Raw genomic sequence first — 14,122 nt, forward strand, 5'->3', positions numbered from 1 at the left:
AACGTGGACAATTCCTGCGTACGTCGTCAAACTGGCGCTGGTTTAAAACAGACCACGCAAGTATTGTCTGACTTTGGCAAGAAACTTGCCAGTCACAAATTTGAAGGTATTCCAGGTCAAGTTTATTCAGGTAAGACATCTCGAACATTCATCTTAGTATGGGACTAGTCTTAAGCCTTGTCTACGAAACCGTGCATTGAATGCTTAAAGGTTTGGTTACCTTGTCATTATATTCCACTCTATGGCTTAAAGCAGACTATGTTTCTGCTCGGTTTCGACTAGGGACCTTTCACGTCAGGAGAATGCGACAGTCACTAAAAGAACATAGTACGTGACATAATAGAGGCTGAATTTCGACAGTCTACAAAACCGTGCATTGAATGCTTAAAGGTTTGGTTACCTTGTCATTATATTCCACTCTATGGCTTAAAGCAGACTATGTTTCTGCTCGGTTTTGAACCGAGGACCTTTTGCGTGTGAAGCAAACGTGATAACCACTACACTACAGAAACGTGGACAATTCCTGCGTACGTCGTCAACCTGGCGCTGGTTTAAAACAGACCACGCAAGTATTGAATGACTTTGGCGAGAAACTTGCCAGTCACAAATTTGAAGGTATTCCAGGTCAAGTTTATTCAGGTAAGACATCTCGAACATTCATCTTAGTATGGGACTAGTCTTATGCCTTGTCTACGAAACCGTGCATTGAATGCTTAAAGGTTTGGTTACCTTGTCATTATATTCCACTCTATGGCTTAAAGCAGACTATGTTTCTGCTCGGTTTCGACTAGGGACCTTTCAAGTCAGGAGAATGCGACAGTCACTAAAAGAACATAGTACGTGACATAATAGAGGCTGAATTTCGACAGTCTACAAAACCGTGCATTGAATGCTTAAAGGTTTGGTTACCTTATTGTTATATTCCACTCTATGGCTTAAAGCAGACTATGTTTCTGCTCGGTTTCGACTAGGGACCTTTCACGTCAGGAGAATGCGACAGTCACTAAAAGAACATAGCTTGTAACATAATAGAGGCTGAATTTCGGCAGTCTATAAAAACCGTGCATTGAATGCTTAAAGGTTTGGTTACCTTGTCATTATATTGCTCTCTATGGCTTAAAGCACACTATGTTACTGCTCGGTTTCGAACCGAGGACCTTTTGCGTGTGAAGCAAACGTGATAACCACTACACTACAGAAACGTGGACAATTCCTGCGTACGTCGTCAAACTGGCGCTGGTTTAAAACAGACCACCCAAGCATTGTCTGACTTTGGCAAGAAACTTGCCAGTCACAAATTTGAAGGTGCAATGCGTCAGGGGAATGCGACAGTCACTAAAAGAACATAGTACGTGACATAATAGAGGCTGAATTTCGACAGTCTACAAAACCGTGCATTGAATGCTTAAAGGTTTGGTTACCTTGTCATTATATTCCACTCTATGGCTTAAAGCAGACTATGTTTCTGCTCGGTTTCGACTAGGGACCTTTCACGTCAGGAGAATGCGACAGTCACTAAAAGAACATAGCTTGTAACATAATAGAGGCTGAATTTCGGCAGTCTATAAAAACCGTGCATTGAATGCTTAAAGGTTTGGTTACCTTGTCATTATATTCCACTCTATGGCTTAAAACAGACTATGTTTCTGCTCGGTTTCGAACCGAGGACCTTTCGCGTGTGAGGCGAACGTGATAACCACTACACTACAGAAACTCTGAATTTGGCAAGAAACTTGCCAGTCACAAATTTGAAGGTGTTCCAGGTCAAGTTTATTCAGGTGAGACATCTCGAACATTCATTTCAGTATGGGACTAGTCTTAAGCCTTGTCTACAAAACAGTGCATTGAATGCTTAAGGTTTGGTTACCTTGTCGTTATATTCCACTCTATGGCTTAAAGCAGACTATGTTTCTGCTCGGTTTCGAACCGAGGACCTTTTGCGTGTAAAGCAAACGTGATAACCACTACACTACAGAAACGTGTACAATTCCTGCGTACGTCGTCAAACTGGCGCTGGTTTAAAACAGACCACGCAAGCATTGTCTGACTTTGGCAAGAAACTTGCCAGTCACAAATTTGAAGGTGCAATGCGTCAGGGGAATGCGACAGTCACTAAAAGAACATAGTACGTGACATAATAGAGGCTGAATTTCGACAGTCTACAAAACCGTGCATTGAATGCTTAAAGGTTTGGTTACCTTGTCATTATATTCCACTCTATGGCTTAAAACAGACTATGTTTCTGCTCGGTTTCGAAACGAGGACCTTTCGCGTGTTAGGCGAACGTGATAACCACTACACTACAGAAACTCTGAATTTGGCATAAATTTGCCAGCCACAAATTTTAAGGTGTTTCAGGGCAAGATTTTTCAGTTAAGGAATCTCAAACAATCATCTTAGTCTGGGACTAGTCTTAAGCCTTGTCTACGAAACCGTGCATTGAATGCTTAAAGGTTTGGTTACCTTGTCATTATATTCCACTCTATGGCTTAAAGCAGACTATGTTTCTGCTCGGTTTCGAACCGAGGACCTTTTGCGTGTTAGGCGAACGTGATAACCACTACACTACAGAAACTCTGAATTTCGCATAAATTTGCCAGTAACAAATTTTAAGGTGTTTCAGGGCAAGATTTTTCAGTTAAGGAATCTCAAACAATCATCTTGGTCTGGGACTAGTCTTAAGCCTTGTCTACGAAACCTTGCATTGAATGCTTAAAGGTTTGGTTACCTTGTCATTATATTCCACTCTCTGGCTTAAAGCAGACTATGTTTCTGCTCGGTTTCGAACCGAGGACCTTTTGCGTGTAAAGCAAACGTGATAACCACTACACTACAGAAACGTGGACAATTCCTGCGTACGTCGTCAAACTGGCGCTGGTTTAAAACAGACCACGCAAGTATTGTCTGACTTTGGCAAGAAACTTGCCAGTCACAAATTTGAAGGTATTCCAGGTCAAGTTTATTCAGGTAAGACATCTCGAACATTCATCTTAGTATGGGACTAGTCTTAAGCCTTGTCTACGAAACCGTGCATTGAATGCTTAAAGGTTTGGTTACCTTGTCATTATATTCCACTCTATGGCTTAAAGCAGACTATGATTCTGCTCGGTGTCGAACCGAGGACCTTTTGCGTGTAAAGCAAACGTGATAACCACTACAAAACAGAAACGTGGACAATTCCTGCGTACGTCGTCAACCTGGCGCTGGTTTAAAACAGACCACGCAACTATTGTCTGACTTTGGCAAGAAACTTGCCAGTCACAAATTTGAAGGTATTCCAGGTCAAGTTTATTCAGGTAAGACATCTCAAACGTTCATCTTAGTCTGGGACTAGTCTTAAGCGTTGTCTACAAAACTGGGCATTGAATGCTTAAAGTTTTGTTTAGCTTGTAATTACGTTTAACCATATGACTTAAAGAAGGCGATTATTCTGCTCGGTTTCGACTAGGGACCTTTCACGTCAGGAGAATGCGACAGTCATTAAAAGAACATAGTACGTGACATAATAGAGGCTGAATTTGACAATCCCAAAAAGCTTTCAATCAGGCCGATACGCATTGCAGCTACGTTTTACACCGATGGCATTTGCTCTGGTTGACGCCAAAACCTGAAAACTGTTTCTGCTCGGTCTCGAACCGAGGACCCTTCGCGTGTTAGGCGAACGTGATAACCAATACGCTACAGAAACTCTGAATTTCGCATAAATTTGCCAGTCACAAATTTTAAGGTGTTTCAGGGCAAGATTTTTCAGTTAAGAAATCTCAAACACTCATCTTAGTCTGGGACTAGTCTTAAGCCTTGTCTACGAAACCGTGCATTGAATGCTTAAAGGTTTGGTTACCTTGTCATTATATTCCACTCTATGGCATAAAGCAGACTATGTTTCTGCTCGGTCTCGAACCGAGGACCTTTCGCGTGTTTAGGCGAACGTGATAACCACTACACTACAGAAACTCTGAATTTCGCATAAATTTGCCAGTAACAAATTTTAAGGTGTTTCATGGCAAGATTTTTCAGTTAAGGAATCTCAAACAATCATCTTAGTCTGGGAATAGTCTTAAGCCTTGTCTACGAAACCGTGCATTGAATGCTTAAAGGTTTGGTTACCTTGTCATTATATTCCACTCTATGGCTTAAAGCAGACTATGTTTCTGCTCGGTTTCGACTAGGGACCTTTCACGTCAGGAGAATGCGACAGTCACTAAAAGAACATAGTACGTGACATAATAGAGGCTGAATTTCGACAGTCTACAAAACCGTGCATTGAATGCTTAAAGGTTTGGTTACCTTGTCATTATATTCCACTCTATGGCTTAAAGCACACTATGTTTCTGCTCGGTTTCGAAACGAGGACCTTTCGCGTGTTAGGCGAACGTGATAACCACTACACTACAGAAACTCTGAAATTGGCATAAATTTGCCAGTCACAAATTTTAAGGTGTTTCAGGGCAAGATTTTTCAGTTAAGGAATCTCAAACAATCATCTTAGTCTGGGACTAGTCTTAAGCCTTGTCTACGAAACCGTGCATTGAATGCTTAAAGGTTTGGTTACCTTGTCATTATATTCCACTCTATGGCTTAAAGCAGACTATGTTTCTGCTCGGGTTTCGAAGCGAGGACCTTTAGCGTGTAAAGCAAACGTGATAACCACTACACTACAGAAACGTGGACAATTCCTGCGTACGTCGTCAACCTGGCGCTGGTTTAAAACAGACCACGCAACTATTGTCTGACTTTGGCAAGAAACTTGCCAGTCACAAATTTGAAGGTATTCCAGGTCAAGTTTATTCAGGTAAGACATCTCGAACATTCATCTTAGTCTGGGACTAGTCTTAAGCCTTGTCTACAAAACTGGGCATTGAATGCTTAAAGTTTTGTTTAGCTTGTAATTACGTTTAACCATATGACTTAAAGAAGGCGATTATTCTGCTCGGTTTCGACTAGGGACCTTTCACGTCAGGAGAATGCGACAGTCACTAAAAGAACATAGCTTGTAACATAATAGAGGCTGAATTTCGACTGTCTATAAAAACCGTTCATTGAATGCTTAAAGGTTTGGTTACCTTGTCATTATATTCCACTCTATGGCTTAAAACAGACTATGTTTCTGCTCGGTTTCGAACCGAGGACCTTTCGCGTGTTAGGCGAACGTGATAACCACTACACTACAGAAACTCTGAACTTGGCATAAATTTGCCAGTCACAAATTTTAAGGTGTTTCAGGGCACGATTTTTCAGTTAAGAAATCTCAAACACTCATCTTAATCTGGGACTAGTCTTAAGCCTTGTCTACGAAACCGTGCATTGAATGCTTAAAGGTTTGGTTACCTTGTCATTATATTCCACTCTATGGCTTAATGCAGACTATGTTTCTGCTCGGTTTCGACTAGGGACCTTTCACGTCAGGAGAATGCGACAGTCACTAAAAGAACATAGTACGTGACATAATAGAGGCTGAATTTCGACAGTCTACAAAACCGTGCATTGAATGCTTAAAGGTTTGGTTACCTTGTCATTATATTCCACTCTATGGCTTAAAACAGACTATGATTCTGCTCGGTTTCGACTAGGGACCTTTCACGTCAGGAGAATGCGACAGTCACTAAAAGAACATAGTACGTGACATAACAGAGGCTGAATTTCGACAGTCTACAAAACCGTGCATTGAATGCTTAAAGGTTTGGTTACCTTGTCATTATATTCCACTCTATGGCTTAAAGCAGACTATGTTTCTGCTCGGTTTCGACTAGGAAACTTTCACGTCAGGAGAATGCGACAGTCACTAAAAGAACATAGTACGTGACATAATAGAGGCTGAATTTCGACAGTCTACAAAACCGTGCATTGAATGCTTAAAGGTTTGGTTACCTTGTCATTATATTCCACTCTATGGCTTAAAACAGACTATGATTCTGCTCGGTTTCGACTAGGGACCTTTCACGTCAGGAGAATGCGACAGTCACTAAAAGAACATAGTATGTGACATAATAGAGGCTGAATTTCGACAGTCTACAAAACCGTGCATTGAATGCTTAAAGGTTTGGTTACCTTGTCATTATATTGCTCTCTATGGCTTAAAGCACACTATGTTTCTGCTCGGTTTCGAACCGAGGACCTTTTGCGTGTGAAGCAAACGTGATAACCACTACACTACAGAAACGTGTACAATTCCTGCGTACGTCGTCAAACTGGCGCTGGTTTAAAACAGACCACGCAAGCATTGTCTGACTTTGGCAAGAAACTTGCCAGTCACAAATTTGAAGGTGCAATGCGTCAGGGGAATGCGACAGTCACTAAAAGAACATAGTACGTGACATAATAGAGGCTGAATTTCGACAGTCTACAAAACCGTGCATTGAATGCTTAAAGGTTTGGTTACCTTGTCATTATATTCCACTCTATGGCTTAAAGCAGACTCTGTTTCTGCTCGGTTTCGAACCGAGGACCTTTCGCGTGTTAGGCGAACGTGATAACCACTACACTACAGAAACTCTGAACTTCGCATAAATTTGCCAGTAACAAATTTTAAGGTGTTTCAGGGCAAGATTTTTCAGTTAAGAAATCTCAAACAATCATCTTAGTCTGGGACTAGTCTTAAGCCTTGTCTACGAAACCGTGCATTGAATGCTTAAAGGTTTGGTTACCTTGTCATTATATTCCACTCTATGGCTTAAAGCAGACTATGTTTCTGCTCGGTTTCGAACCGAGGACCTTTTGCGTGTAAAGCAAACGTGATAACCACTACAAAACAGAAACGTGGACAATTCCTGCGTACGTCGTCAACCTGGCGCTGGTTTAAAACAGACCACGCAACTATTGTCTGACTTTGGCAAGAAACTTGCCAGTCACAAATTTGAAGGTATTCCAGGTCAAGTTTATTCAGGTAAGACATCTCGAACATTCATCTTAGTCTGGGACTAGTCTTAAGCCTTGTCTACAAAACTGGGCATTGAATGCTTAAAGTTTTGTTTAGCTCGTAATTACGTTTAACCATATGACTTAAAGAAGGCGATTATTCTGCTCGGTTTCGACTAGGGACCTTTCACGTCAGGAGAATGCGACAGTCATTAAAAGAACATAGTACGTGACATAATAGAGGCTGAATTTGACAATCCCAAAAAGCTTTCAATCAGGCCGATACGCAGTGCAGCTATGTTTTACACCGATGGCATTTGCTCTGGTTGACGCCAAAACCTGAAAACTGTTTCTGCTCGGTCTCGAACCGAGGACCCTTCGCGTGTTAGGCGAACGTGATAACCAATACGCTATAGAAACTCTGAATTTCGCATAAATTTGCCAGTCACAAATTTTAAGGTGTTTCGGGGCAAGATTTTTCAGTTAAGAAATCTCAAACACTCATCTTAGTCTGGGACTATTCTTAAGCCTTGTCTACGAAACCGTGCATTGAATGCTTAAAGGTTTGGTTACCTTGTCATTATATTCCACTCTATGGCATAAAGCAGACTATGTTTCTGCTCGGTTTCGAAACGAGGACCTTTCGCGTGTTAGGCGAACGTGATAACCACTACACTACAGAAACTCTGAATTTGGCATAAATTTGCCAGTCACAAATTTTAAGGTGTTTCAGGGCAAGATTTTTCAGTTAAGGAATCTCAAACAATCATCTTAGTCTGGGACTAGTCTTAAGCCTTGTCTACGAAACCGTGCATTGAATGCTTAAAGGTTTGGTTACCTTGTCATTATTTTCCACTCTATGGCTTAAAGCAGACTATGTTTCTGCTCGGTTTGGAACCGAGGTCCTCTCGCGTGTTAGGCGAACGTGATAACCACTACACTACAGAAACTCTGAATTTCGCATAAATTTGCCAGTAACAAATTTTAAGGTGTTTCAGGGCAAGGTTTTTCAGTTAAGGAATCTCAAACAATCATCTTAGTCTGGGACTAGTCTTAAGCCTTGTCTACGAAACCGTGCATTGAATGCTTAAAGGTTTGGTTACCTTGTCATTATATTCCACTCTTTGGCTTAAAGTAGACTATGTTTCTGCTCGGTTTCGACTAGGGACCTTTCACGTCAGGAGAATGCGACAGTCACTAAAAGAACATAGTACGTGACATAATAGAGGCTGAATTTCGACAGTCTACAAAACCGTGCATTGAATGCTTAATGGTTTGGTTACCTTGTCATTATATTCCACTCTATGGCTTAAAACAGACTATGTTTCTGCTCGGTTTCGACTAGGGACCTTTGACGTCAGGAGAATGCGACAGTCACTAAAAGAACATAGCTTGTAACATAATAGAGGCTGAATTTCGGCAGTCTATAAAAACCGTGCATTGAATGCTTAAAGGTTTGGTTACCTTGTCATTATATTCCACTCTATGGCATAAAGCAGACTATGTTTCTGCTCGGTTTCGAACCGAGGACCTTTTGCGTGTAAAGCAAACGTGATAACCACTACACTTCAGAAACTCTGAATTTCGCATAAATTTGCCCTTAACAAATTTTAAGGTGTTTCAGGGCAAGATTTTTCAGTTAAGGAATCTCAAACAATCATCTTAGTCTGGGACTAGTCTTAAGCCTTGTCTACGAAACCGTGCATTGAATGCTTAAAGGTTTGGTTACCTTGTCATTATATACCACTCTATGGCTTAAAGCAGACTATGTTTCTGCTCGGTTTCGAACCGAGGACCTCTCGCGTGTTAGGCGAACGTGATAACCACTACACTACAGAAACTCTTAATTTCGCATAAATTTGCCAGTAACAAATTTTAAGGTGTTTCAGGGCAAGGTTTTTCAGTTAAGGAATCTCAAACAATCATCTTAGTCTGGGACTAGTCTTAAGCCTTGTCTACGAAACCGTGCATTGAATGCTTAAAGGTTTGGTTACCTTGTCATTATATACCACTCTATGGCTTAAAGCAGACTATGTTTCTGCTCGGTTTCGAACCGAGGACCATTTGCGTGTAAAGCAAACGTGATAACCACTACACTACAGAAACGTGGACAATTCCTGCGTACGTCGTCAAACTGGCGCTGGTTTAAAACAGACCACGCAAGTATTGTCTGACTTTGGCAAGAAACTTGCCAGTCACAAATTTGAAGGTATTCCAGGTCAAGTTTATTCAGGTAAGACATCTCGAACATTCATCTTAGTATGGGACTAGTCTTAAGCCTTGTCTACGAAACCGTGCATTGAATGCTTAAAGGTTTGGTTACCTTGTCATTATATTCCACTCTATGGCTTAAAGCAGACTATGTTTCTGCTCGGTTTCGAACCGAGGACCTTTTGCGTGTAAAGCAAACGTGATAACCACTACAAAACAGAAACGTGGACAATTCCTGCGTACGTCGTCAACCTGGCGCTGGTTTAAAACAGACCACGCAACTATTGTCTGACTTTGGCAAGAAACTTGCCAGTCACAAATTTGAATGTATTCCAGGTCAAGTTTATTCAGGTAAGACATCTCGAACGTTCATCTTAGTCTGGGACTAGTCTTAAGCGTTGTCTACAAAACTGGGCATTGCATGCTTAAAGTTTTGTTTAGCTTGTAATTACGTTTAACCATATGACTTAAAGAAGGCGATTATTCTGCTCGGTTTCGACTAGGGACCTTTCACGTCAGGAGAATGCGACAGTCATTAAAAGAACATAGTACGTGACATAATAGAGGCTGAATTTGACAATCCCAAAAAGCTTTCAATCAGGCCGATACGCAGTGCAGCTACGTTTTACACCGATGGCATTTGCTCTGGTTGACGCCAAAACCTGAAAACTGTTTCTGCTCGGTCTCGAACCGAGGACCCTTCGCGTGTTAGGCGAACGTGATAACCAATACGCTACAGAAACTCTGAATTTCGCATAAATTTGCCAGTCACAAATTTTAAGGTGTTTCAGGGCAAGATTTTTCAGTTAAGAAATCTCAAACACTCATCTTAGTCTGGGACTAGTCTTAAGCCTTGTCTACAAACCGTGCATTGAATGCTTAAAGGTTAGGTTACCTTGTCATTATATTCCACTCTATGGCATAAAGCAGACTATGTTTCTGCTCGGTTTCGAACCGAGGACCTTTTGCGTGTAAAGCAAACGTGATAACCACTACACTTCAGAAACTCTGAATTTCGCATAAATTTGCCAGTAACAAATTTTAAGGTGTTTCAGGGCAAGGTTTTTCAGTTAAGGAATCTCAAACAATCATCTTAGTCTGGGACTAGTCTTAAGCCTTGTCTACGAAACCGTGCATTGAATGCTTAAAGGTTTGGTTACCTTGTCATTATATTCCACTCTTTGGCTTAAAGTAGACTATGTTTCTGCTCGGTTTCGACTAGGGACCTTTCACGTCAGGAGAATGCGACAGTCACTAAAAGAACATAGTACGTGACATAATAGAGGCTGAATTTCGACAGTCTACAAAACCGTGCATTGAATGCTTAATGGTTTGGTTACCTTGTCATTATATTCCACTCTATGGCTTAAAACAGACTATGTTTCTGCTCGGTTTCGACTAGGGACCTTTGACGTCAGGAGAATGCGACAGTCACTAAAAGAACATAGCTTGTAACATAATAGAGGCTGAATTTCGGCAGTCTATAAAAACCGTGCATTGAATGCTTAAAGGTTTGGTTACCTTGTCATTATATTCCACTCTATGGCATAAAGCAGACTATGTTTCTGCTCGGTTTCGAACCGAGGACCTTTTGCGTGTAAAGCAAACGTGATAACCACTACACTTCAGAAACTCTGAATTTCGCATAAATTTGCCAGTAACAAATTTTAAGGTGTTTCAGGGCAAGATTTTTCAGTTAAGGAATCTCAAACAATCATCTTAGTCTGGGACTAGTCTTAAGCCTTGTCTACGAAACCGTGCATTGAATGCTTAAAGGTTTGGTTACCTTGTCATTATATTCCACTCTATGGCTTAAAGCAGACTATGTTTCTGCTCGGTTTCGAACCGAGGACCTCTCGCGTGTTAGGCGAACGTGATAACCACTACACTACAGAAACTCTTAATTTCGCATAAATTTGCCAGTAACAAATTTTAAGGTGTTTCAGGGCAAGGTTTTTCAGTTAAGGAATCTCAAACAATCATCTTAGTCTGGGACTAGTCTTAAGCCTTGTCTACGAAACCGTGCATTGAATGCTTAAAGGTTTGGTTACCTTGTCATTATATTCCACTCTATGGCTTAAAGCAGACTATGTTTCTGCTCGGTTTCGAACCGAGGACCATTTGCGTGTAAAGCAAACGTGATAACCACTACACTACAGAAACGTGGACAATTCCTGCGTACGTCGTCAAACTGGCGCTGGTTTAAAACAGACCACGCAAGTATTGTCTGACTTTGGCAAGAAACTTGCCAGTCACAAATTTGAAGGTATTCCAGGTCAAGTTTATTCAGGTAAGACATCTCGAACATTCATCTTAGTATGGGACTAGTCTTAAGCCTTGTCTACGAAACCGTGCATTGAATGCTTAAAGGTTTGGTTACCTTGTCATTATATTCCACTCTATGGCTTAAAGCAGACTATGTTTCTGCTCGGTTTCGAACCGAGGACCTTTTGCGTGTAAAGCAAACGTGATAACCACTAAAAAAAAGAAACGTGGACAATTCCTGCGTACGTCGTCAACCTGGCGCTGGTTTAAAACAGACCACGCAACTATTGTCTGACTTTGGCAAGAAACTTGCCAGTCACAAATTTGAATGTATTCCAGGTCAAGTTTATTCAGGTAAGACATCTCGAACGTTCATCTTAGTCTGGGACTAGTCTTAAGCGTTGTCTACAAAACTGGGCATTGCATGCTTAAAGTTTTGTTTAGCTTGTAATTACGTTTAACCATATGACTTAAAGAAGGCGATTATTCTGCTCGGTTTCGACTAGGGACCTTTCACGTCAGGAGAATGCGACAGTCATTAAAAGAACATAGTACGTGACATAATAGAGGCTGAATTTGACAATCCCAAAAAGCTTTCAATCAGGCCGATACGCAGTGCAGCTACGTTTTACACCGATGGCATTTGCTCTGGTTGACGCCAAAACCTGAAAACTGTTTCTGCTCGGTCTCGAACCGAGGACCCTTCGCGTGTTAGGCGAACGTGATAACCAATACGCTACAGAAACTCTGAATTTCGCATAAATTTGCCAGTCACAAATTTTAAGGTGTTTCAGGGCAAGATTTTTCAGTTAAGAAATCTCAAACACTCATCTTAGTCTGGGACTAGTCTTAAGCCTTGTCTACGAAACCGTGCATTGAATGCTTAAAGGTTTGGTTACCTTGTCAATATATTCCACTCTATGGCATAAAGCAGACTATGTTTCTGCTCGGTTTCGAACCGAGGACCTTTTGCGTGTAAAGCAAACGTGATAACCACTACACTTCAGAAACTCTGAATTTCGCATAAATTTGCCAGTAACAAATTTGAAGGTGTTTCAGGGCAAGATTTTTCAGTTAAGGAATCTCAAACAATCATCTTAGTCTGGGACTAGTCTTAAGCCTTGTCTACGAAACCGTGCATTGAATGCTTAAAGGTTTGGTTACCTTGTCATTATATTCCACTCTATGGCTTAAAGCAGACTATGTTTCTGCTCGGTTTCGACTAGGGACCTTTCACGTCAGGAGAATGCGACAGTCACTAAAAGAACATAGTACGTGACATAATAGAGGCTGAATTTCGACAGTCTACAAAACCGTGCATTGAATGCTTAAAGGTTTGGTTACCTTATCGTTATATTCCACTCTATGGCTTAAAGCAGACTATGTTTCTGCTCGGTTTCGACTAGGGACCTTTCACGTCAGGAGAATGCGACAGTCACTAAAAGAACATAGCTTGTAACATAATAGAGGCTGAATTTCGGCAGTCTATAAAAACCGTGCATTGAATGCTTAAAGGTTTAGTTACCTTGTCATTATATTCCACTCTATGGCTTAAAACAGACTATGTTTCTGCTCGGTTTCGAAACAAGGACCTTTCGCGTGTTAGGCGAACGTGATAACAACTACACTACAGAAACTCTGTATTTTTGCATAAATTTGCCAGTCACAAATTTCATCTTAGTCTGGGACTAGTCTTAAGCCTTGTCTACGAAACCGTGCATTGAATGCTTAAAGGTTTGGTTACCTTGTCGTTATATTCCACTCTATGGCTTAAAGCAGACTATGTTTCTGCTCGGTTTCGACTAGGGACCTTTCACGTCAGGAGAATGCGACAGTCACTAAAAGAACATAGTACTTGACATAATAGAGGCTGAATTTCGACAGTCTACAAAACCGTGCATTGAATGCTTAAAGGTTTGGTTACCTTGTCATTATATTGCTCTCTATGGCTTAAAGCACACTATGTTTCTGCTCGGTTTCGAACCGAGGACCTTTTGCGTGTGAAGCAAACGTGATAACCACTACACTACAGAAACGTGTACAATTCCTGCGTACGTCGTCAAACTGGAGCTGGTTTAAAACAGACCACGCAAGCATTGTCTGACTTTGGCAAGAAACTTGCCAGTCACAAATTTGAAGGTGCAATGCGTCAGGGGAATGCGACAGTCACTAAAAGAACATAGTACGTGACATAATAGAGGCTGAATTTCGACAGTCTACAAAACCGTGCATTGAATGCTTAAAGGTTTGGTTACCTTGTCATTATATTCCACTCTATGGCTTAAAGCAGACTCTGTTTCTGCTCGGTTTCGAACCGAGGACCTTTCGCGTGTTAGGCGACCGTGATAACCACTACACTACAGAAACTCTGAATTTCGCATAAATTTGCCAGTAACAAATTTTAAGGTGTTTCAGGGCAAGATTTTTCAGTTAAGAAATCTCAAACAATCATCTTAGTCTGGGACTAGTCTTAAGCCTTGTCTACGAAACCGTGCATTGAATGCTTAAAGGTTTGGTTACCTTGTCATTATATTCCACTCTATGGCTTAAAGCAGACTATGTTTCTGCTCGGTTTCGAACCGAGGACCTTTTGCGTGTAAAGCAAACGTGATAACCACTACAAAACAGAAACGTGGACAATTCCTGCGTACGTCGTCAACCTGGCGCTGGTTTAAAACAGACCACGCAACTATTGTCTGACTTTGGCAAGAAACTTGCCAGTCACAAATTTGAAGGTATTCCAGGTCAAGTTTATTCAGGTAAGACATCTCGAACATTCATCTTAGTCTGG

At 41.2% G+C, this 14,122-nt stretch overlaps 9 non-coding genes across 9 annotated transcripts; all 9 read right to left on the reverse strand.

Annotated features, from left to right (window-relative positions):
• Nucleotides 1–1,641: 1,641 nt before the first annotated feature.
• trnav-cac (transfer RNA valine (anticodon CAC)) lies at nt 1,642–1,714 on the reverse strand. The gene has a single exon. It is a non-coding gene; the product is annotated as a tRNA-Val (tRNA).
• Nucleotides 1,715–1,906: 192 nt separating this feature from the next.
• On the reverse strand, nt 1,907–1,979 carry trnav-uac (transfer RNA valine (anticodon UAC)). The gene has a single exon. It is a non-coding gene; the product is annotated as a tRNA-Val (tRNA).
• A 788-nt stretch (nt 1,980–2,767) lies between these two features.
• trnav-uac (transfer RNA valine (anticodon UAC)) lies at nt 2,768–2,840 on the reverse strand. The gene has a single exon. It is a non-coding gene; the product is annotated as a tRNA-Val (tRNA).
• A 2,262-nt stretch (nt 2,841–5,102) lies between these two features.
• On the reverse strand, nt 5,103–5,175 carry trnav-aac (transfer RNA valine (anticodon AAC)). The gene has a single exon. It is a non-coding gene; the product is annotated as a tRNA-Val (tRNA).
• Nucleotides 5,176–6,087: 912 nt separating this feature from the next.
• Nucleotides 6,088–6,160, reverse strand: trnav-cac (transfer RNA valine (anticodon CAC)). Its single transcript has one exon. It is a non-coding gene; the product is annotated as a tRNA-Val (tRNA).
• Nucleotides 6,161–6,418: 258 nt separating this feature from the next.
• trnav-aac (transfer RNA valine (anticodon AAC)) lies at nt 6,419–6,491 on the reverse strand. The gene has a single exon. It is a non-coding gene; the product is annotated as a tRNA-Val (tRNA).
• A 2,132-nt stretch (nt 6,492–8,623) lies between these two features.
• On the reverse strand, nt 8,624–8,696 carry trnav-aac (transfer RNA valine (anticodon AAC)). The gene has a single exon. It is a non-coding gene; the product is annotated as a tRNA-Val (tRNA).
• A 2,195-nt stretch (nt 8,697–10,891) lies between these two features.
• On the reverse strand, nt 10,892–10,964 carry trnav-aac (transfer RNA valine (anticodon AAC)). The gene has a single exon. It is a non-coding gene; the product is annotated as a tRNA-Val (tRNA).
• Nucleotides 10,965–13,294: 2,330 nt separating this feature from the next.
• Nucleotides 13,295–13,367, reverse strand: trnav-cac (transfer RNA valine (anticodon CAC)). Its single transcript has one exon. It is a non-coding gene; the product is annotated as a tRNA-Val (tRNA).
• Between the last annotated feature and the right edge of the window lie 755 nt (nt 13,368–14,122).

Source organism: Triplophysa dalaica, chromosome 5 (genome assembly GCF_015846415.1).
Source record: "Triplophysa dalaica isolate WHDGS20190420 chromosome 5, ASM1584641v1, whole genome shotgun sequence".
NCBI lineage: Eukaryota > Metazoa > Chordata > Actinopteri > Cypriniformes > Nemacheilidae > Triplophysa > Triplophysa dalaica.